At 41.7% G+C, this 27,112-nt stretch overlaps 1 long non-coding RNA gene across 1 annotated transcript; it reads left to right on the forward strand.

Moving 5' to 3' along the window:
* The first annotated feature begins 664 nt into the window (after positions 1 to 664).
* On the forward strand, positions 665 to 21,179 carry LOC125450948 (uncharacterized). The gene is made up of 3 exons (XR_007247186.2): positions 665 to 784; positions 4,552 to 4,636; positions 21,096 to 21,179. It is a non-coding gene; the product is annotated as an uncharacterized LOC125450948 (long non-coding RNA).
* The last annotated feature ends 5,933 nt before the right edge of the window (positions 21,180 to 27,112 follow it).

The following is a 27,112-nucleotide window of genomic DNA, read 5'->3' on the forward strand; positions in this document are numbered from 1 at the left end:
TGTAAATAATTACGAGTTATCATTTATCATAAATGTGCCTTGTAGTGTTTCCTCAAGCCTCATTTTTGTTGAAAACAAAAGCACAGTTTCACTGTCTTGTTTTACTGAATTTGCCTTTGGCTGCCATTTTGCCCTTGAATTCACCCTATTAAAAAAATTAAAATACAAAATTGCAAAACACCCAAAACGGAAAGCAAAAACCGATGTTCACAGATACTCAGAATCACTAAACCTCCAAATCCACGACATTCAGCTGTAACCAGGATGGGTATAATCTAACAGACCACACTGGGGAGTGCACTAGCCTGCGCCCTCACTTCTTGAAGATATTGTGATATTAATGGCTGATTTGTCATTTGTTCAGCTGTATCCTTCAAATTATGAAATTGTCATGACATACTTCACTTCTTAACATAGCAATTTTTTATAAACTACTTCCTTTCTTGATTGGAATTGAAAATCTCACCATTCTCCAAATCACAAACAAGCTTTTCACATAATTGGATTTGATAGTACAGGCAGGATTTGTGACTTAATCCCCAGACTGCTGCTGGCAGGACACTGGAGCTGATTAATACGAAAACAAAGTATAATTAAAACAATTATCACACATTATTATCTGCCTAGACTTGGGATCCTGCACATGAGAAATTGTTTTAAAATGTATAAGGCAGATATTTATGTGGCATAATGGTCAGACTTAAAACCATGCATTTTTTGTTTGGAACTGAACAGTTACTTAGAGGATTGGATCTATGCAAGCAGACACAAATCACAGAATGAGGTCAGTGAAAATGTAAATGAATATCCTGCAACCACAAGTTTAGTTCCAGGTGTGAATTAAATTATCCATGGTCAAAGCATTAGATCATGAGTGTTGAATACCTGCTAGTTATTTGTTTGTGTGTTTAAACTGTTTTATTGTGCCTCTGAAAATTATTGACTGACAATCCTTAATTCAAGCTTTGTTGCAAAGAGTCACACTTTGTTGAAGCTTTTCATTTTGCACACATCATAACAGCACATATCTTTTGCTGTTCCTGACAAGGAAGGTACTGACTATATCCAACCAGTTCATACTTATGAAACTTGCAATACAGTGTCTAACACTGGGTATGATTCTGCAATAGGGCGACATTTACTCAATAGTCTTGAGTCTACAAACAATTATACTGACAATCAATTCAGGATTGTCAGTCAGGCTCACAGTATGATGCGCTTGTGTGTAAATGGAAGCTAAATAGATTAATATACAGGGGTCTGACCTTCACAGACAGAAAGCATGTGTACACACACTGCACCTGTTTTATCTCAATAAAATAGGTGACAGCCAATCACTGAGACATTTTTCAGGGCAATACTCTAACCAATCAGAGTCAACCGGCCTGGTTAAACTGAAACGAAGCCTGACAGTTAACCATAAAAAGGTGCACTTCTCATGACAACACCTCTCCAAATCAGAGTCAAATTGTTAACAAGTCAATATGCTCCTCTTGCGTAGTATAAATGTCAGTTTTCCACGTGAATTAGTATTCTTCTGAAATGTGCTGACAATTTCATGATGAAAGGCTTTGCAAAAATACATCTTCTTGCAGCAGTAGCCAAGTCCCCCTCTACCACGTATTTATTCAGAGATCTTTGGTCTGGATAAAAGGCAATCTTTTCTTAATAAAGATAATTCCTTGGCTCAGCACTCCCTCATGGGAGCTATATTTGTGAGGAACATATGTTTGAGCCAAGGGCACAAAGCAGTTCTCTGTTCCATGTTTCCTGTGACAACAGATCCCCACTGCTGGGCTGAATTCCAGGTCAGAAAAGCAGAGATGTGTTATATAAAAGGTTGCCTCTAGGTACCTTGTCCAATCAGATGGGCTGTTCAACTGGGGTGGGGAGGTAATGTGAGCATCTGAGGCCCCATGGTATCCATACACTTTGTGCAGAATGCCATGTCTTGGGACTTACTCAATTTAATTGGTTACCTGCTGCTGATGGGTGTATATCAGTCTCTCAAACTATCTCCCTGAAGATAGGCTGGAGGGCAGCAATATCCTGAAAGTGAAGCCAGCAGTGAGAAATCACTAGGACATGTGAAACCACTAGTGAGAAGTCACTGGGACATGTGATTTTGAACCTGTCTCCACCTCAAGATCTAAATTCTGCTCAATATTTTTTCTGAAAGCTTTATGGTGTGGTACATGAATGGCTTCCTGTGGAAGTAGAATCTCTGGTACTGCTGTTCCTATGGTAAAATGCAATGGGCTACAAATTCAAACAGTAGCTTCACCTCCTCCAACTGATGTGACCTAACCACAAATCTGAGTGATGGTATGATTTAAGTCTGAGAAACTAGCTGCTCATGTCAACCCCATATGAAACCAGAATTGGTAATCCAAAGTCTTCATGTGCCAGCAGAATGGTTCCTCCTTTGCAACCTTGCTGTGGATATGGACAGGTCCTAACTGATTGTTATTTTATTCTCCTGAGTGGGACCTACATCCCATCATATCTGGCCTTTGCTGCTTCTAACTGTATGCATACAAACTACTCACTACACTGCCAGTAATCCAATAACTTCCAATGATGAGGCTGGTATCGCCCACCCACTGACCCTATTAATTCCCCTCAACCTTACTCCACATCAAATGCATACATCCCCAGAACTGTGCTTTTAGTTGGGCGTAAATTAAGTGACAAAACATGGAAAAGGAGCAAGGAAGCCCTTCCTGGTGCTCTGGTCAAACTTCAGTTAATGTCACAAGAAGAGGTGATAAAGCCATTATCTCAACACTGTTCATGTGGCATCGCTGTACACACATTGACTCCTGCATGTCTTGTATTAAAGACCGGCTATAGTTCAGATAGTCCTTAATTATCACAAAAGCACTTTGAGAGACTGCTGTATAAATGCAAGTGTTTTCTTGTAGGTCATTATGTGGAGGTTAAGGGGTGATGATTTGCCTTGCAGAAATGATTCAGTAATGCCAAGAAAGTAAACATTAGCGTGAAAAAGTGTAAAAAAGTCAAAGTTGTCATTTCGAAAGCATGGATTCCTAGTTTTACTCATTCTTGTTTCCATTGTTGTGTTTGGAGAATCATAGCAAATTAAAATAGTACAGCACATAAGAGGCCATCAGCCCATTGGGTATGCACAGACACTTTCAAAGAGCTGCAAATTTTTTCCATTACCTGGCAATAGTTTTCCCTTCGAATGATACCTCAATTCACCTTTGAAACGAGTTGTAGAATCAGTACCTTCCATCCTATCAATCACTGCATTCAAGTCTTAGTAACCAAATATGGAAATGTTTTCCTCATGTCTTCTCTGATTACAATCAGTTGAAACTTGTGCCTTCTGGTTACTGGCCCTTAGATATTGGAAACAGTTTCTCTTTATTCATTTTGGCAAAACACTTTATGAAGTCAAACATCTCTACCAAATCACTTCTTCACTACCACTATACTCAGAAAAATACAATCTTCACCATTTTATCCACATAATTCTAAGTCACCAATCCTGGAAACATTTATCAATTCTTGTAGCCTTTATAAAGCTTTTGTGCCTTGCTTCAATTTTGATTTCCAAAACTGAACACTGTACTCAACTGGAACCAAATCATTCACTGAGCTTAGCTTCTGTTTACAAAGGCTGTCAAACTGAGGTCCAATAGGATGAAATGTGCTGCCAGACACTCCTGGCATGTTCTGTGCAGTACCCCATGCATGATAGGCTGCGAGGGCAGTACAAGCCTGTGTTGGCTTTAATGGCTGTAATGACTTTCAAATCTGACTGATTTAACACAAGGCCAATTAATGTCCATGGCTGCATGTGCCAGTCATTCTCAGCTGAATGGATGGAACTTCCCAAGGGTACTATTTAAAGGGACAGGTTTCCAAATTGCAAACAAGGCATTTTTGGCTTACTTCCGCTGTGGACACATTTGTGAAAGTATTTGGGTATATTTTGGAAGCAACTGCCTCTATCCACATGCCCAGGAGCCAATCAGAGAGCACCTGTGACACAGATGATTCCTAGCCCGGACAATTCATTCTAATAGGGGAAAAGTTTGTTCTACACACACACACACACACACACACACACACACACACACACACACACACACACACACACACACACACACAGACACACACACACACACACACACACACACACACACACACACACACACAGGCACACACACACATGCACACACGCACGCATGCACGCACGCACACACGCACACGCACACACACACGCACACACACACACGCATACACGCACACGCGCACACACACACGCACACATGCACACACGCGCACATGCACACACGCGCACGCACACACGCACACACGTGCACACACGCACACAAGCACACACGCACACACGCGCACACACACACACACACACACACACACACACACACACACACACGCACACACGCACGCACGCACGCACACACGCACGCACGCACGCACAACAAGCCAAAATGAAGAAAACAAAAAACAAAGAAGTGGTCCTCACGTGTTGAATTTCATACATTCATATCTTTCCAGGCTAGGGAAAGCAACATATTGAACATCTCATTTGCCATTTAATGATGCTTCCTGGAAATGACAGAAGGCCCACTTGGCAATAGAGGTAAGTACTTTCTTAAACTGGATGTGTTGGCATGAGGATTTGTGGAGAACAGTAGAATTTTCTATGGCTGCAGAGCACCATTAAGTGTATGCACATGACCCTGCTGGACCCCACAGGTCAACGGGGAGAGGCATAGAAGACACAAGGGCTAACATCACATCAATGTGCATTATGTCAGTGTAAATCACTGTCCTCAGCTGACATGATGCATTTATTAACATTCCCTTTGTCTTCAAGACTCCATGGAGAAGTAGAAAGTGAGTCTTTTGTTAAACTCTTTTTTAACTCTCGTTAAAATAAAAGTTCCTTTCCTTAAAGGTGGCTGATAAATCTTCTCTGCCACCCAACTGCATGAGCTCAATGAGGTTATAATAATAGCAATCTCACTACCAGAGACAATGTGAGGAAGACTGTATGTGTGCCAGAAGACTGCTTGGAGCAAACTGAAGGGGGAAGACCTTCACTACATGCTAGATGGATATCCAGGTTGATGGCAGCCTGCTATGCCCTCCATATCATGGGAGCACAACCAAAAAGCTAGAGGCCACTTTTAGAGGAAGAAAAGGAAGAGAAAGAAGAGAAAAAGGAAAATAAGGAATATATGGAGACAGAGAAGAGCCATCTCATGTCTTTTTTGTTTCATGTCAGTTGTTTGATAATATGTAATAAGGCTCCACTTTCTGTAGGTTATTGGAAGATGATGATGTTTTGGTAAAGCCACTATACTAACAAATTCAGAGGTCCAGGCTAATGTTTTGGAGACATGCTTTCAAATCTCACCAGGCAAGTGGTGGAATTTAAATTAAATTAATAAATCAGAAATGGAAAGCCAATATTAGTAACGATGACCATGGAATTATCATTGATTGTCACTCAAAACCCATCAGGTTCACTAACATCCTTCAACAAATCTGCCATCTAGTCTACATGTGACTCCAGACCGATGGAAGACTAAAGAAAAAGAAGGCCAATTTCTATTGCCACATGGTTCCACTAATCCCCACATCATTCACCTGGGATGCATGAAGATTTCTTGCCCGAATTCTACAATAAAAGCCCTCAACAATAATCTTTCAATAATGTCTTGATCTGGACAAGCATCCACGTTTGTAAATGGAAATGAACTATCACTTTCGTGCATCTTGTTGGCTCCTGTTTTGAGAATTTGTTGCCTACTTCTGTAATGCAGTGCTACCTTAGTGGTTGCAGCATGACTGCTGCTGATTTTCAATGGCGGAGAATGACAATAATCTTGCAGGATGAACCTTAAGGACTTGATTTCATCACCTTGGCATGAATGACAGAATGTAGGGCTGGCTGAAATGCAAGATCTCTGGTGGGGTGTCAGTGTTGGGGGCGCATGAATGCTGTCATTCTGTGAAAGAGAGAATAGTGCCTCTGAAATCATTGTAATCTGGTGCACACAGAGTGGCTCCTTGGAGCCAAGGCCTACACTTTAAGGATGCAGTCAATCACATTTGTGATTAGGGCATCTGCAACTGGAAATATATAACTGGAGCTTCATGAGAACAATAGCAGTCAAAGAGTAAGCCATTAGATTATTGAAGATGAGGTTCAAGTACCTGAACAGGTTGAGAATGGTAATGATCTGTTTAACGTACACAGTAAGAGAAAATTGCAGTGAAAGAGGAAGGAAGCTGATGAATGTGTACTTCTTTGGAGCAGGGGCACAAGGGGCAGTAACAGGAAGAGGCAGAAGTTGATGAGACAGGGGTCCCCACAGCTGTTTATTTAGCTGCCAGAAATATCTGTAGCAGAATGAAACACATGCATTTCAGTGAATCTGAGGCTATGGAGCCTTACATTCCCTCATTCCATCACAAAGCATTCCCGCAGTTGATAAGATTTCTATTTCATTCCTGCTACTGATTTCTTGAGCACTGACAATCACGCCCACTTTGTTTCTAAGGCTGATCTTTTTCCCCTAGTGTGTAGCTACCAAAGGATAATGTCCCAAGATGCATCAGAGAATGGGGCACAGTTTCTCTATGAGGAGACACATTTTTGCACGTACTCTCTCTTTCCTCTATCCAGTCGAACCATTGTGACCCTTTCTGAGGTCAAGGACTTCAAAAATCAGATGTGAATAGTCATTGTGTCCAGTTGCTCAGTGTTGTGATTTTTTTATGCAGAGGTAACACACTAATTTTTATCTTTAAACACTCTTTATTTTTAGTACCTTTAAAAGGTCTCCACACCAGCAACAAGTAGGGGAACTGTCAGAACATGCCCTTCTTGAATCATGGACATTTATCATCAGCAGCCAATGACTATAGGCTAACTATCAGCTTAATAGAGATACTCCTTGATCATCAACAAACTCTGAATATAAAGCTGTGAGCGACTGACTACCTTCTTACATAGCCTTGAGGCATTGGCTGCCTCCTCCACACATATGAAGCAGTTGGACAAATTCCACATCAGACCTCAAGCATATTAAATGGGAGGACAGAATACCCAAAAACGAGAAACTTTGAAAGCAGAATTGAATCAGCCATCATCAAGGCTCAGCTCAAATAGAGTGGACATGTAGAATATATGATTAATAATAAATTCCCCAGGGTAGACATGTATTCATGGTTTAACTTGGACACCTCTTACAGGATGGCCAAGATTAAAGTTCAATGAATCCTTGAAGATGAACCTTAGCAAAATAAAGCATGGCCGCAATGGATCGGAGAAAAGAGAGAATCAACAGCCTTGGTAGTGTCCCATAGAGTGAAGCTCCCTCCTTCAAACGACATAAACAAGTGAACTAAAGACTAAAGCAAGCCTGAATGACTGGGCAGCTCCCATAGAATCCGACAGTTCATCCTTACTGCATTGTGGAAACCAAACTCCAGGGCCATACGAGAACATATAGCAGTAGACTCTACAAAAGCCTAAAGAAGTCATCGTCAATAACAAAGGGAAACTGGTGATGGCACTTTAACGTAGTCAGATGTATTATTTTATGCAAATTTATGTTTTTAGCAAATCAATGGGAAGGAGAACCTTTTCCTTCCTTTCTTTACAACACCAGTTGCCAGGTAATGAGTCCTTCTGAACATTCAATTGTTTTGACTGTCAGTGATAAATAAACTGCAAACACACTTGATTCACTGGTTGAGAAGCTCTGATGAAATTTTCCAGGTCAGCTCGGAAAATCAAACTGGCAAATCAAAGTTAATAGTCTGAAAACATAAAAACCTCTCTTGCACAATCTGCAAATTAATAGGCCTTACGCATTGGCATATGTTTTCAATTAACATGCATGATGTAAATGCTTTTACTTTGATGTTATTTCATGTGTAGCATCCAACATCAATTTTTGCACTGATTCTTAAAAGTATGAAAACAAGCCAGGCAATAGAACTTCAGTCCAAACCATGTTGCCAACCAGCTCGAAAGCAAGTGCATTCTGAACAAGGATCATTGGACTTGAAATGTTAACTTTGCTATCTCTTCATGCAGTCTGCTGAGTTTCTCCAGGAATTTCTGTGTTTGTTCTATAGCAAGTAACCTGATACCACCCAGTGCACGTCCCAGTTACTCTATGGCTAGATATAGTGTCCGATCTAATTTGTATTTTGTTTATCTAAACTGAGGCTTTTCCAATCCTGTAATTTATTCATGATAATCCATCTTCAGCTGCTTCATCAATGACCTTCCCTCAGCAGAAGGTCAGAAGTGGAGATGTTCGCTAATGATTGCACAATGTTCAGCATCAGTCATGACTCCTCAGACACTGAAGCAGCCCATAATACATTGCAAGACCTGGACAATATCCAGGCTCGTGCTGACAAGTAGCAAGTAACATTCAAGCCACATAAGTGTCAGGCTATGCTTATCACCGATAAGAGACAGTCTGACAACATGCCCCTCAACATTCAATGGTGTTACCATTACTGGATCTCCCACTATCAGCATCCTGGGAGTTATCATTGACCAGAAATTCAACTAGGCTCACCACATAAACACAATGGCTATGAGAGCAGTCAAAGGGTAGGAATACTGCAGTGAGTAACTGATCTCATGACTCACCAATGCCTGTCCACCATCTACAAGGCACAGTCAGGAGTGTGATGGAATACTCCCCACTTGCCTGTATGAGCACAGCTCCAGCAACATTCAAGAAGGTCCGCACTATTCTGGAGAAAGCAGCCCATTTGATTGGCACTACATCCACAAGCATCCACCACTAATGCTCAGTAGTAACAGTGTGTAATATCAACAAGATGCTCTGCAGAAATTCACCAAAGATCCTCAGACAGCACCTTCCAAACTCGCGACCACTTCCATTCAGAAGGACAAGGGCAGCAGATATAAGGAACACCACCACCTTCAAGTTCTCCTCCAAGCCACTCATCATTCCGACTTGAAGTATATCGCTATTCCTTCACTATCGCTGGGTCAAAATTCTGGAATTCCCTCCCTAATGGCATTGTGGGTCATCCCACAGCAGGTAGACTGCAGTGGTTCAAAAAGGCAGCTCACCAACATCGTCTCAAGGGCAACTAGGGATGTGCAATAAACACTGGCCACCCTGCAACAACTAAGTCCCATGAATAATAAGTTATGAAGTGCTTCAAGAATTTCATTTTGGCACATATCATTTCCAGCCTCCCAGATTGCTTTAATCCGCTACAATTTGCCTACCGTCATAATAGGTCCATGGCAGACCCCATCTCCCTGGTCCTACACTCAACCCTGGAACATCTGGAGAACAAGGACACCTGTTTATTTACTTTAGCTTTGTGTTCAGCACCAGACTTAGAAACGAACTTAACCTCTAAACTCGGAGACCTAGGACGCAGCTCCCCACTCTGCAACTGGGTCCTTGACTTCCTGACCCAAGGGCTTCAATTAACAACGATAAGTGACAACACCTCCTCTACAATAATCCCCAACACCAGTGACTTGTAAGGCTGTGTACTCAGCCCCTTGCTATACTCCTGTGTGGGCAAATTGTGCTTTAAGTCCATTTATAAGTTTGCTGACGACACCACTGTAGTGGGTTGGATCTCAAATAATGATAAGACAGAGTACTGGAAAGAGATAGACAGCTTAGTGGCAAGATATAGACAACAATCTCTCCTTCAATATCAGCAAAATGAAAGAGGTGATCATGAAATTCAGGAAGTGGGGTGGAGTACATGATCCTGTTTGGATCAATGGTGCTTAGGTGGAGGTAGTTGAGAATGTCAGGTTCCTGTGAATGATGTTTATCAACAATTTGTCCTGCTCTATGCATGTGAAGTTAAAGTTAAGAAGGCACACCAACACTTCCACTTCCTCAGAAGGCTAAAAAATTTGGCTTTCCCACATTGACTTTTAACAATTTTCATAGATGCACCATAGAAAGCACCCTATCCAGCTTAGTGCCTCGCCCAAGACCTCAAGCAATTACAGAGAGTTGTGGACGCAGCCCAGTCCATCACGAAAACCAGCCCTTATTCTACTGACTCCTTCTGCACTTCTCACTGCCTCGGGAAAACAACCAACATATTCAAAGACCTCTCCCACCCTAGTTGTACTCTCTTTCACTTTCTTCCATTGGGTAGAAGATATACAAGTTTGAAAACGTGCTCCAACAGATTCAAGAATAGTTTTTCCTCACTGTTATCAGGCCTCCGAATGGATTTGTCATTTTTTTTTAAAGTCAGTCTTTTTGTACATTTTCTCTGTAGCTTAACACTATATTCTGCATTCTGTTCTGTTACCCTGATGTTTGTTTGGTTAGCATACAAAGTAATACTTTTCACTGTATCTCAGTATATATGACGATAATGAAATGAAATCAAATCAAATGTACATCACTTCTAATAAACTTAAATGAGCCATATTATAAGCTCGACTGAATATTTTTGATTGCCCATGAAGCTATCGGTATACTCAGTTTTGCTCAACAAATGATGCCTGGTTATGGAATCAGATCTAACACATTTCAGGGTTAAAATCATTAAATTATAGAATCCCTACTGTTAGGAAAGAGGCCATTCAGTGCACTGAGTCTGCACTGATCCTCCATCCCCACTCCCACCGATTCCTGTAACCCTGCATTTCCCATGACCAATTCACCTAGCCTGCACTTCCCTGGACACAATGAGCAATTTAGCTTGGCCAGTCTAACTAACCTGCACATCTTTGGGACTGTGGGAGGAAACCAGAGCACCCAGCAGAAACCCACACAGACACAGGGAGAACTTGCAAAGTTCGTATAGACAGGTGCCTGAGGTTAGAATTGAACCTGGGTTCCTGGCTCCCTGAGGCAGCAGTGCCAACCTTCATTTTGTTTTAAATTTTGCAAGCACGAGCTTGTTGAATATGGTTAATAATCTGCCTATAACAAATAACTCGTAGAGCATGCTGTTTGATTGCACTGAGAGCCAACCTGTTGTCCTCCTATTGAGCCCCTTAAATGTCTCTCATGTGGGTCTGCTAATCACCAGACATGCCTGTCTTGGATTGATCGGTGGCTCTTGGCAGGTGGGGCATCTGGCTCAGAGCCGGTGACCTCGAGAGAAGAGACTGCTGGCCTGACAAGTGCTTTGACAGATCAAGATGTGGGGGGCTTTCCCAAGGGAAGGTGACTGTCCAGCAGCTCTAACTCCTGTACAGTAAAGGGAATTGTATGTTTACTCTGGATACTGTGAATGAGCGTGTGGGGAAGGGACCACATCAGATAAAAACAGGAATACAGCCTGGGTGCGTAGTTGTCAAGTTCCCTATTACCATCATCTGTATATAATTTTGTTCAATAAACCTAGTTGCAGTTCACTCAGAAGAGCAAAGATCCCATAAAACTACATGATGGCAATGGTAACCAGACCCACAGAATTGGAGGATGGCAGCAAAAGCTTGTAGTGATGTGGGAGATGGTAAAACAGAAAGGCAGTACGTTGATCCAAACCCAGAAGTGGGGCAAATTCCTGAAGTAAAGATCATGGGTGGTGGAGGCAGTGATGAAGGCATTTGAGGCATACCTAAGCATAGAATCACAATGAGAGGGGCAATGTTTTCACACAGAGAGTGGTTTGAATGTGGAATGAACTAGAGGAAATGGTAGATGTAGGTACAGTTACAATATTTAAAAGACATTGGTCAGGCAGATAAATAGGAAAGATTGAGAAGGATAAGGGTCAAGTGCAGCCAAATGTGACTAGTTCAGTTTGGGAAACTTGGTTGGCATGAATGAGTTGGACCAAAGGGTCTGTTTCCATGCTGTTTGAGCCTATAACTGGAAAGTGCACTCAGAAGTTGCAGAAAGCAAGGAAGAAGGCTTAGTGCTCCATACACAGAAAGCAACAAGTGAAAGTAGATCAACTTCAAAAAGTATTGAGTCTCCATAAATTACAAGACCATAGTAAAAGAAAAACGCTAGGAGAAAACATCCAGGCAACACTACGGAAAGGACAGGAAAGATTGTTTGTCTATATAACAAATAATAGAACATAGGACATAGAACATTACAGCACAGTACAGGCCCTTAAGCCCTCGATGTTGTGCCGACCTGTCATACCGATCTAAAGCCCAATAACCTACACTATTCCATGTACGTCCATATGCTTATCCAATGACGACTTCAATGTACCTAAAGTTGGCGAATCTACTACCGTTGCAGGCAAAGCATTCCATTCCCTTACTACTCTCTGAGTAAAGAAACTACCTCTGACATATGTCCTATATCTTTCACCCCTCAATTTAAAGCTATGCCCCCTCGTGCTCACTGTCACCATCCTAGGAAAAAGGCTCTCCCTATCCACCCTATCTAACCCTCTGATTATTTTATATGTTTCAATTAAATCACCTCTCAACCTTCTTCTCTCTAATGAAAACAGCCTCAAGTCCCTCAGCCTTTCCTTGTAAGACCTTCCCTCCATACCAGGCAACATCCTAGTAAATCTCCTCTGCACCCTTTCCAAAGCTTCTACATCCTTCTTATAATGCGGTGACCAGAACTGTACACAATATTCCAAGTGCGGCTGCACCAGAGAGTTTTGTACAGTTGCAACATCACCTCTTGGTTCCGGAACTCGATCCCTCTATTAATAAAAGCTAAAACACTGTCTGCCTTCTTAACAGCCCTGTCAACCTGGGTGGCAACTTTCAAGGATCTGTGTACATGGACACCGAGATCTCTCTGCTCATCTACACTACTGAGGATCTTACAATTAGCCCAAGTACTTTGCCTTCCGGTTACTCCTACCAAAGTGCATCACCTCACACTTGTCTGCATTAAACTCCATTTGCCACCTCTCAGCCCAGCTCTGCAGCTTATCTATGTCTCTCTGCAACCTATAGTATCCTTCATCACTATCCACAACTCCACTGACCTTAGTGTCGTCTGCAAATTTACTAACCCATCCTTCTACGCCCTCATCCAGGTCATTTATAAAAATGACAAACAGCAGTGGACCCAACACCGACCCTTGCGGTACACCACTAGCCACTGCTCTCCAGGATGAACATTTCCCATTAACTACCACCCTCTGTCTTCTTTCAGCAAGCCAATTTCCGATCCAACAATGTCTCCCACAATTCCATTCCTCCTCATTTTGTACAATAGCCTATTGTGGGTAACCTTATCGAACACCTTGCTGAAATCCATATACACCACATCAACCAGTTTACTCTCATCTACCTGTTTGGTCACCTTCTCAAAGAACTCCTACAAACACCTTAAAGATAGATAAGGCCTTTGACTTAATCTCCTACAAAGCACAGAAGGCCCTCTCCAGTCTACTCACGATGTAAACTGATGCCAATGGTTTAGCAGATATCACACTACAGCAGCCTCACAGTAGACCCACACCACCAACTTCTGGGATCGTCCAGATGCAGGAAGCCTGCAAAGAAATAGGGAAAATGCACTGGCCCGAAGGGAAGGTTGCAACAACACAGTTTCAAGATCCTGACCCCTCTCCAGCATTCTTCCGGCAAACATCCAGACTATTGAAAACAAAATGGATGAACTCAGATCTAGACTTACCCTCCAGAGGAAATGGAGGGACTGTTGTGTGCTCTACTTCACAGAGACTCCCAGTCTTCCTGACTGTGTGCTACAAGCTGATGGCTTCTCCAAATACCCCACGGCACCCTCAGGTAAGGCGAGGGGCGTTGGGGCATGTTTCCTGATCAACACCTCCTGGTGTTTGGACCTAGTGACCATGGCAAGCCATTGCTCCCCGGGCCTAGAATGCCTAACAGTAAAATTCTGTCCCTACTGTCTACTGTGAGAGTTCACTGCCGCAATCCTGATAGCAGTCTACATACCACCTCATGCAGATGTGAAGAATGCCCTAGAAATGATTTACATTGCCACAAACACACCAGAGACAAAATTCCCCGAGTCCCTATTCATTGTGGCCAGCAACTTCAACCAAGCCAACCTCAAGCAGGTGTTGCCAAAATGTCACCAACACATCTGCCTCACCAAGGGACTGAACATTCTGGATCACTGCCGTACAACCGTCAAAGATGCCTATCACTCCATTACCTGCCCACGCTTTGGAAAATCTGATCACAGCGCTGTGTTCCTCCAACCAGCTTACAAACAGAAGCTGAAATACTAGAATTCTTCATGAAACAAAGTACAGTGCTGGTCTGAGGCAGCAGAAGACAGTCTCTGGGACTGCTTAGACTCAGTGGGCTGGACCATATTCAAGTTTTGAACAGAAAACTTAGGCGAGTATGTCACCACCATCACGGACTTCATTAGCAATGCATGGTGGAGTGTGAACCAAAGAAGTCAATCTGAGTGTTCCCCAATTATAAACCTTTAATGAACCAGGAAATCCACACTACTAAGACCAGACGTGCAGCATTCAAGTCAGGTGACCCAGGCCGATACAGATATGACCTCCTCAAATCCACCAGGGAGGCCAAGAGGCAGTACTGGACCAAGTTAGAGGCGCAAACCTACCAAACAGACTCCTACTGCCCATGGCAAGGCCTAAACAAAATTACGAGATGCAAAATGAACAAAATGCAAAGGCCACTGATCTTGCTCATGTTGATCTTGCCTAGCACACACCTTGTGTGACGTAATCTGTTTGCCTCTGTTTTTTTACACCCTATGATCTGTACATTCTTGTTTACTATCGTCTACTTGTACTCTTCCTAAACAAAGCTTTTCACTGTACTCCAGTACCTGTGACAATCAAACATATCAGTCAAGAAGCCAGACAAGGACCGGGTATGGAGTCAGCAGCAGTGTTAATGTCAATGCTATTCTTGTGAGTGTATATTGAAAGAAACTACAACATTATAAATAAAATGTTTGACTTGTTTCAGCTCAAGAAGAAACCCCATCATAGACCATGCAAAGTTTAATCAATGTCTGCAAGGGTTGGGAGAAAACATTGACTCTCTCACAAGTGATTTATACCACCTCACAGATGATTGACAGTTTAGAAAATTCAGAAGAGTCTAAAAGGGACTGTATTGTGGTGGAGTTACAGAATGAAACTCCAGCAGAATTTTTGCATGACTAAAAGTGTGCTAGACAGGATGAGCTCTACAAGGGAAACAAGGTTTCTGTCCGAGAAGGAGGGCAATACCTCTGGAGTCCAACCACTGGTTCTGGCTCAGTTCAGTTCATTAATCAGAATGTTACTAATGAGTTGGAAAGGAACAACAACAATGAAAAGATAGCGCTGCTCCTGCCGTTGCTTCTTGTCCTCATTGTGGTGGGAAAGCCATGTCAATAACAATGCTATGCGTATCATAAGTTGGAGCTTTTTCACGGCAATAAGCGATTTGAATCTGCAGTTTGAAAGTTTAAAGGCTGAACATTTTAAACTATGATAATTAGAGAATCAAATGCCACTCAAGACCAAGAGGAATAAGACATATTCTTCTTAGGTGATGTGATAGACTTACAAGATGAATTCTGGTGGGCAGATATCACTGCAAATGATAGAACTAATTTCAGATTAGCTACAGGAGAGGGTATATTAATTCTTTCAGAGTAAAGAGTAAGATGCGTGCTACATTTTGCTCCAATAGAAAAGAGAATGCTAGAGAGCTTTCAAGTAATCCCTAATGTTGATACGTTATTGGACAGACCTACTTGTGTGGTTTCAGACATTCTTCATTTGGAAGATGCTTAGGCAGTCCAAATCTAACATTGCTAGAGACTGAAGCAGTCCATCCTTTTCATTTTCAAAACAAAAGCTGGAAACAGCAGGAAAGGACACACCAAGGAAGCCACCAGACGATACATTGGATCCAGCAAATAAATCATTCATTTACTCAAATACAAAACTTCAGACATTCCCTTAAGGTTCATGTTCCTAAAAACTCAGCTCTCTCTCTCTTCTGAAGAAAATCAATCTTTTCACAAAGATCGGAAGAACTAAAGCTTCTTCCAGGGTAGATAACAGAGCATGCTGGGAAACACAAAAGTAACCTTTTGTTAGTTCAATTAATCATTTAAAAAATGTGAAACTTCAAATATTTTTACAGTCTGTGAAGCTACTTCAGAGCCAGGATATCAAAAATGGTAGAAATAAATCTTCAATCACATGCACGGAAGAGGTCTCAGAGCTGCAAAACAAATTTAAGACTATTGAAGCTTCAGTCAGCCTGAATGGTACCACGCCTGCACAAGCAGGAACCAACAGTCTGTAACAAAGCTTTGCAATCATAAACAGAGGACCTCAAGATGAGCAGGAAAATTCCAATGCTGCACGATAGGCAAAAATAAAGTGCACCAACTTCACTTTGATGCTAAGAAACAAACCGGAGAGAAAGAAAGAGATCCTCAAGTCCAAAGTGGATTATGTCAATATTTACAGTGACCTGGAGAGAAACAGCTGGAGGCTGCAAGTATATCCATCAGCAAGCCGCCGAAGTGCTCCAGAACTTGTAGACTCACAACTCAAAAGCCAGCCAACCCATTCCAATAATGAGTTAACTGCCCAAGGAAATGGCAAGTTCTACATGTATTCTAAGAGTGCCAAGAAACAATTAGAAATACTAATACACAGAAAAACACAGGAAAGCCAATTTGAATATGTACACTCACAGACATGAAACACAGACTTGCAAATATGCACAAAAACACACTGTGCTCATGAGATAACACGGTGTGAAGCTGGATGAACACAGCAGGCCAAGTAGCATCAGAGGAGTGGGAAAGTTTGACATTTCGGGTCGAGACCCTTTCTTCAGAAAGGGGGGAGGGGAAGGGGATTCGGAAATAAATAGGGAGAGGGGGGAGGCGGATAGACGATGGATAAAGGAGAAGATAAGTGGAGAGGAGGCAGACAGATCAAAGAAGTGGGAATGGAGCCAGTAAATGTGAAAGTAAGTGGGCAGTTGGGGGGGGGGGGGGGGGGAGGATAGGTCAGTGCAGGGAGGCAGACGGGTCTGGGGGTTGGGGGCGGGATGAGGTTAGTGGGTAAGGGATGGGGGTGGGGCTTGAGGTGGGAAGAATGGTTAGGGAGGCGGGGACGAGCGAGGCTGGTTTTGGGATATAGTCGGGGGAGGGGAGATTTTGAAGCTTGTGAAGTCCACATTGATACCCTTGGGCTACAGGGTTCCCAAGCGAAATTTTAGATGCTGTTCCTGCATCTTTTGGGTGGGATCATCATAGCAATGCAGGAGGCCCAGGATGGACATGTCATCCGAGGAGTGGAGGGGAGAGTTGAAATGGTTTGCGACTGGGAGGTGCAGTTGTTTAGTGCGGACCAAGCGTAGATGTTCTGCAAAGCGGTCTCCAAGCCTCCGCTTGGTTTCCCCGATGTAGAGGAAGCCACAACAGGAACAGCTGATACAGTATATCACGTTATCAGATGTGCAGGTGAATAACTGTTTGATGTGAAACGTCTTCCTAAGGCCTGGAATGGGGACGAGGGGTGAGGTACAGGGGTAGTTGTGGCACTTGCTTCGGTTGTAGGGATAAGTGCTCGGGGTGGTGGGGCTGGAGTGGAGTGTGGAGCGGACAAGGGAGCCACAGAGAGAGTGGTCCCTCTGGAAAGCGCGTAAAAGGGTGGGGAGGGAAAACTGTCTTTGGTAGTGGGGTTGGATTGCAGATGGTGGAAATGTCGGAGGATGATGCGTTGGACCCACCACCCCCTCCACCCACTGCATCCCAAAACCAGTCCAACCTGTCTCTGCCTCCCTAACCTGTTCTTCCTCTCACCCATCCCTTCCTCCCAGCCCAAGCCGCACCCCCATCTACCTAATAACCTCATCCCACCTCCTTGACCTGTCCGTCTTCCCTGGACTGACCTATCCCCTCCCTACCTCCCCACCTATACTCTCCTCTCCATCTGTCTTCTTTTCTCTCCATCTTCGGTCCGCCTCCCCCTCTCTCCCTATTTATTCCAGAACCCTCACCCCATCCCCCTCTCTGATGAAGGTTCTAGGCCCGAAACGTCAGCTTTTGTGCTCCTGAGATGCTGCTTGGCCTGCTGTGTTCATCCAGCCTCATATTTTATTATCTTGGATTCTCCAGCATCTGCAGTTCCCATTATCACTGATACAAGCATGTTACAACGTAGCCTATGTTAAAGATCCCATTTTATTCAATGTTGAAATCAAGTTAATAAGATTGGATATTTCAGGGTTCGTAGGTCAGCAACATTTAACAGTGTCAACAGCTGGCTGGGAAGTGCCAATCTCTGTAGCTTTGGCAGTTGTGAATGTCAATACACCACTTATCTCCAGCACTTTCTCATCTACAACAATCTGTGATCATCTGTGGCACAATCTGTGGAGAATCTCCCTCAATTATCTCAATCCCTCTACGCTATCTTCTTCAACCATTGTTAGCCACTTCATCAATGATCTTACCTCCATCATAAGGCCAGAAGTGGGATGGTTGTTCGTGATTGAGCAATGTTCAGTACTATTCACAAATTCACGGATTCTAAAGTAGTATTCACGGATACTGAAGTGTAGTAAGCCCAGGATAAGACCAACTGACAAGTAACATTTATGCCACGCAAGTGGCAGGCAATGACCATTTCCAAAAACATGAGAATATAACTATTACCCCTTAACATATCGTCACTGAATCCCCCACTATCAACATCCTGGGAACTTCCATGGACTAGAAGGGGAACTGAATTAGCCATATAAATACTATGACTAGAAGAGCAAGTGAAGGGCTAGCAATAATAATGTGAGTAACTCACCTCTTGACTATCCAAAGTCTGTTCACCATTTACATCGCACAGGTCAAGAATGTGTAGAATGCATCCTACTTTCCTGGATGGGTGCAGCTCCAACAACATTCAAGAAGCTTGGCACCATCCAGGGCAAAGCAGCCCACTTGTTTGGCGCCATATCCACAAGGATCCACACCTTCTACTATCAATCCTCAGTGGTAGCAATGTGTACCATCTACAAAATTCACCGCAGGAAGTCTTCAATGCTTCTTAAGCAGCATCTTCTAATCCATAACCATTCTATCTAGAAAGACGAGGATAGCAGATGAATGGGAATACCACCACCTGCAAACCACTTGGACAGCAAAATGTAGGGAGCAGATACCTGGTCTACGAAAGGATAAGTAAGCAGGTGAAAATTGGCCGATAGATAAGAATATGTGAAAATGTGAATTTATGCACTTTGGCAGGAAGAATAGCAAAACAATAAATTACTTAACTAGACAAAAACTCTAGACTTTGCTATACAGTTGAATCTGGGTTCCCTTGGTACATAAATTACAAAAGTAGGTATGCACATACAGCAAGTGGCTTGGAAGGCAAATGGAATATTGCCATTTATTGTTGACATTAAATGTTAATTTTTAATTTACTCATGGAATGTGGGCATTATTACCGACCCATGGTTGCGCTTGAGAAGGTGGCTGTGAGCTGCCTTATTGAACTGTTGTGGTCCACATGTTGTAAGGAGACATATAATGCTAATTGGGAATTCCAAGATTTTGGCCCAACAGCAATGAAGGAATGGCAATATATTCCCACGTCTGGATGGTGAGTGTGTGGCAGGAGAACTAGCAGGTAGGAGTGTTCCCATGCTCTCATTGTCCTTCTAGATGGAAATAGTCCTTTATATGGATGGGGGGAGATAGCTGACGTTTTGGGTCGGGAACCTTCTTCAGATTTCTGAAGTAGGGTCCCAAACAGAGACGTTAATTTTCCTGCTCCTCTCATGCTACCTGACCTGCTGACTTCCTCTAGCTCCAAACTGTGTTATCTCTGACTCCAGCAACGGCAGTTATTACTATGTCAGATTTTAAGCTTGGTACTTTCTGTTATGTAGCGATGGGAGCAAGGGTACACCTCCCAGATTCACCTGAAAACCACAGTTCCTGACTTCCATTACTTGCCCTTTTCTCCCCAGTCACTTCGATGCTCATTGGGGATTCGCCTAAGCCTCTCAGTTGGTTACATTAGTTCTCCATCTGTGACCCAGTTGTTGCTGGGTTTCTCATTAGATGCCATAACTCACTGTCACAATCTTAATGAGTTTGATGGATTAAGTTGCTATGAACGTGCCACTGCTCTTATTGTGCAGATACCTGTCAGTGGAATCAAATCTCTGTTTGTCTGTAATTCAATTTCTAGACTCTTTTGTACGATTTTTGTGTTTTGAGAAAAAGTTTATATTTGTTGTGAATTATGTGCTTCGTTGACATATTAACGATGTTAAGCATTTCCTTTTATTCAGTTAAGGATATTGGTGTGTGTCAGCAGTTAACTGGTCATCCTTAGAAGCCTTTGAGAAGGTTGTGTTAAACTACCATCTTGAACTGCTGCAGTCCATCTAGTGCAGATGGGCCTACAACGCTTGTAGGGAGGGTGTTCCAGCACAAAAGACTGACATTGTTGATCGATGGCCTGTTGGTGATGCAATCTTCTGTTATTTTGATATGTAGACAAAGATTACACTCCAGTCATTTCCTGCAGGAGAGGAAATCTTAGCTCAGATGTGTTGGCTAAAAAGATGTTCAACCCTCATTAAATTCTCTGGGGGATTTCTAATTAGAACGAGAATCGACTGATGGCATCAGTAACATATTACTGGAAATTGTTGCATTCTGCAAATTTGATCTTCGCTAAAAAAGAAGTAAAAATCTTCTAAATGGAAATAGCTGCAGCAAACATAGCAATACAGCTGCTTGAAAACTCCTGAACATGATCATATTAATGCTTTTGTAGCATTTGTAGTGACTGGCAAATAAATGTGTCAACTATTCATAGATGTGAGCACAAAATGAGGGTGATGGCACTCAGTCCCTGTACTTTAATAGCTATGGAAAGCAATCAACATGACTGCTCTAATTTAAGGCACTGAAGGCCTTCCTTTTGATGAAATGATTCCATAACGTTAATTTATTGCATTAATAGACCATAATGGTTGGGATGGACCGCTCATCTATGGCGAGCAGTCACGGTCTGTCCATAAAATCTGAATTGTTCGGTTAATTTTTGTATCACAACAACTCAATGCACAATTGATATTTTTGCTGTTTCCTCAGATTGTTAATGCTGGCACGGGGAAAAGGAAATGCCGCACTGGTGAACGAACAGACCATTCCTGTGAGGTGGAATTAACAGAACCACAATGTTATTAGAAAACACAATCTGTTTGAAAAGTTTCAGGAAATAAATTGTCTCTCAAATGTTTTGGACTGCATGTTTCTATGATGAGGAAAATCTGACTTCTAACATGAAGTAGTTTCTCAAAACATATGCACTGACAGTTTGTTGTTATTTTTGGCATGTGGACTGCAGCTAAGTTGGTCTTGGGTGGAAATTGTTGTCTCGGATATTTCATTATCAAAATACTTTAGAGGTCGGCATTCTGAATCGTATGTGCCACAAAGGGTCACTTTCTTTGGGGAAGTTACTGGCAATGCTGGGAAATCTTTTATTCATGTGATGTGCTTGTTCCCCAGAGTTAGTGGTGTATCACTTTGGAAACAAGCAGATGGATTACAGGAAGGACATATTCTGACCAAGGCGCTTCTTTAGTTTTATGCAAAGCTAACTGCAGTCTACAAAATTCGAAAAGATTGAGTTATATGAAAGCAAAGTCTTGTGAATGCTGGTAATTGTAAATAAAAGTGAAAATGTTCATTCGGTCAGGTAGCATTTGCAGAGAGAGCAACAAAGTTTTGTTTCAGTTCAACAATTTTTCATCAGAACTGGGGAGAGTATGAAAATCACATAAAGGTTTTAATCAAAGGAAAAGGAGAAGGTGGAAAAGAACCAAAGCAGTGGTCTGTGAATGTCAGGGGACATTAAAATCCAAAAGAGTGTCGGTGAAGAGTTAATGAGGCATTACCAAAAGCTTTAGTTGTTTTCCTCACCATAAATGCTGCGTGACTCACTGAGTATTTGTTTGGGTTGTACCAAGTCGAGTATCAAGTTGGATACTTGCTGAACCCTGGGGATTCTCCTTTGCCTAATCTACTCTGTGAAAATTCAATCATTTCAAGGGGTCAGAATCTCAGCTGGCATTTCCTTATTTTGGGAAGTTGGATGATGCTAACAGATCACAAACCATAAGATTCTTGGAGTTAATCCTTCACATTTTAAGAATATAATCTGGAATGAAACCTAATGATTGGTAGAATCTTTTGTTTATTAGTAAAAAGGTGGGTACAGTGTTGGGCCTCAATACGCCCTTTTACCAGGCAGGAGAAAAGGAGGCACAGAAGTCCACTCTCATAGTTCAACCTTTCATGTTAGAACTGTATTGGAAACTCTTTGCAACATCACATTTGACGAGCAATCCATAAGCACGGGGGCACACTCGACAGAATGTGCACTTCTATTCCATGACCTATTAACGCAGAACCAAATCTAAATAGTCTTAACTGTAGTCCCTTTTTTATACTTAACTAGCTCTGTACTTTACTTTGAGGACAGGAAACAGAAATTTTATATTAAATGAATGAATTTCCATTGTTTTTTCTTTCCACTTTCTTCAAATGTAAGCTTTACTAGCAAGGGCAACATTTGTGGACCATCTCTAATTGTTCTTCAACTAAATGGTTGGCTAGGCCATTTCAGAGGGTGGTTAAGAGACAACCATATTTATTTGAGACTGAATCAAATACAGACAGATCTCCTTCTCTCCTCCGATCTAGGCCTGAAATGTCAGCCTCCCTGCTCCTATGATGCTGCTTGGCCTGCTGTGTTCATCCAACTCCACACCTTGTTATCTCTCATTAGTGAACCAGGCAGCTTTTTACTACTATTGTTGGTAGTTAGCATGGTCATCATTGCTGACCTTAGCTTTAAACATTCCAGAATCATTGGTTTAGTTTAAATGCCACCCATTACTGCGTAGGGATTGAAGACATTTCTCTAGAGCACTTAGCCTGGGCTTCTGAATGAGTAGTCCAGGGGCATGACCGCTATGTCACTATCTCCCCATTCATGCACACTTTAGGTGGGTATTGACTAAAATTCTGAATACATTCCCAGTGACATGGGAACGTGCTCTCAGCCAGATCTTCCATACTGTCTTCTTATTTCTACTTTCAATTCTACTTTCAACCACTTACATCTCATCTGGACTCAAGTTTCATTGCAGTCTCATTATTATTTAGTTTTGCATTATAACATTATCATTCTGTCATTCTCCTGTCTTCCATTGTATCACAGACCTTTCTCTTGTTTTCCTTCTTTGCTCCTTGACCTTTGCATGTGTTGAAGAACTTGCCATTTTGGAAATCAATTTTGACATGAGGTAATCAAGGTCATTCATTGAGTTGAGTTTTCCCAGACTGGTTGAAGTTCCAGTGATGGAAACCAGGAGTTGGCTGCAACAGAACAGTTGGTGTAATGTTCCTCGAGATAGCCAGTTGAGGAGTCTTTCAGTGCATTTTCCAGTTCACGATGGCGTCCACATCAAGGCCTTATAGGACTCAGAGTTCTTGTAAACTTCACAGAGTGGTCACTGCTAAGGGCAAGTGGCAGGAGTGGTTTTGACACCACAAAGTGGCATTGGTAGGGATACAGTGGCTGCCATTACTGCCATTATCAGAGACATCAGTCTCCAGAAAATGATTGCAATGACCAACTTTCCACTTGTAGTAATCTGAAATATTGGAAACCACTTTCAATGCAGGAAAGACTCATGCACAGAATACATCCTCTCAGCAAAAGCTTTTCTTGTAAGCAAGGAAAGGGGTGTGGGCTCTACAGGGTCTTTTGTCTGCTGTTTGCTCAGTCAGGGCCAACCACCCTCCTCTTCTCAATTCCTGCTGCCCCCTTGTCTTTCAGTGAGTTCCGGAAGACCTGAGGAATCCCTGCACACTGAGTTAAATTCCAAAAGTCCAGTTAAACTAGTTGCTAAGTTGTCTTTAAAAGTAATTAAATTGGTAACAGGCCACTTTTGAGAGCATTTCTCACAGCTAGATGAGTGTACAACAGTTAAATGTGGAAGTTAAAATAGTATCAGAGATAATGGGAACTGCAGATGCTGGAGAATTCCAAGATAATAAAATGTGAAGCTGGATGAACACAGCAGGCCAAGCAGCATCTCAGGAGCACAAAAGCTGACGTTTCGGGCCTAGACCCTTCATCAGAGCTCTGATGAAGGGTCTAGGCCCGAAACGTCAGCTTTTGTGCTCCTGAGATGCTGCTTGGCCTGCTGTGTTCATCCAGCCTCACATTTTATTATCTTAAATGTGGAAGTTGATGGACAGCAGCCAGCTACTTGCCGGGATCTTAATTTTCATTCATTTTAATCGGCTTCACGCAACCAAATCCACTTGTAAAAAAATGTCAACAGGACAACAGCTGTTGTGCTACACTGGTAGTATCCCAACCTCTATATCAGGTAAGCTTTGGTTCAAGTACCACCTGAGACTGGACAGTTGCATTTTGGGGATAACGGGAACTGCAGATGCTGGAGAATTCCAAGATAATAAAATGTGAGGCTGGATGAACACAGCAGGCCAAGCAGCATCTCAGGAGCACAAATGACCCTCTGATGAAGGGTCTAGGCCCGAAACGTCAGCTTTTGTGCTCCTGAGATGCTGCTTGGCCTTCTGTGTTCATCCAGCCTCACATTTTATTATCTTAGTTGCATTTTGGAGCTGTTTGGGAAACATATAGTACAAAAAAGAAGTTAACAACTCTTGCCAAAATTAACCAATTTGAGTTTGCCTTGGGATGAGAAACAGGTTTTATTAAATTAATTTATTGAAGTATTCAAATAAAATTGTTGAATGTGGAATGGTAGTTGATAAAAGAAATTAAGAAAATTGATGGGGATATTTGTCAATAGGGGACCGTCTATACATAAGCAAGGATTCTTTACATTTACAAATCACTTATTAAGCTTTTTGTTACAGTTCTACATGACATATTAAACTACAGACAGCACAGAGTTAAAGGCAAAGATGAGGGACTTAAATTATGTGAAGAATTTGGTGAAGCTGAGATTGTTTTCCTTAGGGTAAAGACTTTTAAAGAAAGACCTAACAAGTAGTAAGAAAGGAGTTGGTGAAGGTTGATAGAAGATTTACAGTGCACTTGTTTCCTCTCAGTAGTTCTGTAATTAGAGATTCTAGATGTAAAATAATTGGCAAAAGAATGAGAGGGAAGGTTATGAGAAATTTCTTCACACAATGAGTTGTTAAGATCCAGAATGCACCACTTGAATGGATATGAGGAATTTTCAAAGATCAGATCAAAAGGACTAATTTGCAAGTTTGTGGGGTGACACAAGCTGGATTATGGGGCTAAATTGGACATTATTTAAAAAAGAGCTAACACAGACATAACAGGCCAAATTACCTTCTTATGTGCATGCAAGTTTCTATGATTTTATACTTTGGTATGCTGCATAAAGGCATGAATGTAGGAAATGACTCTAAAGTTCACTTTCATGGCAGTTGAGGAGGTGGACAATGCACAGAATTGCATTTGACCATAAAAGATCAGAGCAGGTGGGAGAAAAAGGGATTGAAATGGGAAATGGAAGCGGTACATTCTCAGTTCACTCTCTGTTTCAGCCCACGTAAGACCATTATATAACTCACGGAGAAATTGCCTTATCCAATTGGATTTCAGCACAATACAACCACAATTCACAATAATTGTTAAGTACTTTTGGAGAAAGACATTTGTTGAAGAAAATTGCTATACAGTGGAAAAATACCAAGAAATGTGTGCTAAAGGTTAAGTGGGCAAGACTTCTATGGTTGACAATGCTCCACAGTGCAAGTTGTGAATTTTCTTTGAATAAGCTATGAATGTTTTAATATATTGAAGGTTGAAATCTTGTAGAAATTAAAGGAATTCCTGAAAGTGGCCATGAATTGTTCATTAATGCGCTGACATATCTGGATCAAAACAGGAAGGATAGGAGATGGCGTTGGTTGGGACCTGTACATAAGCCACACTGACGGGACGTTGGATGCTTTCAAGGCAGAGATCGACAAATTCTTGATCTCAAAAGGAATCAAGGGCTATGGGCAGAGTGCAGGGAAGTGGTCTTGAAATGCCCATCAGCCATGATTTAAATGACGAGTGGACTTGATGGGCCGAATGGCCTTACTTCCACTCCTATGTCTTATGGCCTTATGGACAGCATACTAATTGGTTAAATGGCTTTTATACATACCTTTGTTATTTTGTAATGTGTTATGTACTTTTAATGAAACAAAGTGGAAGTTATGTTTACAAATTTAACTCTGATTAATATTCTCTGCTTGGCCCTATTAATTGTTTCCATCTACATCTGATAAAATTTAAAAGATGACAAGAGTACAATAATTCACCTTGCCTTCCTCTAATTATGGATACCACCTAATGCATTTTCACCATTTTCAGTTGTTATTTCTTTTTTGCAATTCCTTCAGTAGTTTACTTTTGGTTGTTGTGCTGAAATGGTTTGTTTGAATACAATTTAGTAATATCTTCTCTGCCCCTAACTTTCTAACACAACAATTAAAAGCATTCTGCAATACTTTGTAGACAATTTTATTCACAGAGGAGAATAGCTTGATGAGTTTCGCGTTCATCGCCAATTGCATCTCATGCCATAAGTATATCATTTAGCAAATTTAAAGCATTAAACTACATTTGAATCTATAGGACCTGAGAAATACAGGTAACTTTTCATTGTAATTGAGAATTTGGAACCATCTGTTCCAAGGAATCGAATATATTTGAAACACTACACAAAACATGAAACAATATCACATCGAAGTTATTTCAGAATCAGGATGTTGGGAGAAAATTAGGAAATATGAAAAAAAAATTAAATGGACAGGGAATAAGAAAGATTACAATATACAAATTTTGTCCCATCTTTGGCTGTCATGGTTTTTTTGCAGCTCATATGTAAACAAAGTAACTATTACACTGAAAACGGACAATAATCTATAAGCATCAAATTTGAAAAGTCCCAAAAATTATGCAGTGATGCAGATAAGTAGCATGATGGTAGATTTTTAAATTAATACAGTATAACATCATCAATGGTAACAATGGATTAACAAGGTAATGAATGCATTTCCATTTCTGTAGG

Source organism: Stegostoma tigrinum, chromosome 1 (assembly GCF_030684315.1).
Source record: "Stegostoma tigrinum isolate sSteTig4 chromosome 1, sSteTig4.hap1, whole genome shotgun sequence".
In the NCBI taxonomy this organism is placed as follows: Eukaryota; Metazoa; Chordata; class Chondrichthyes; order Orectolobiformes; family Stegostomatidae; genus Stegostoma; species Stegostoma tigrinum.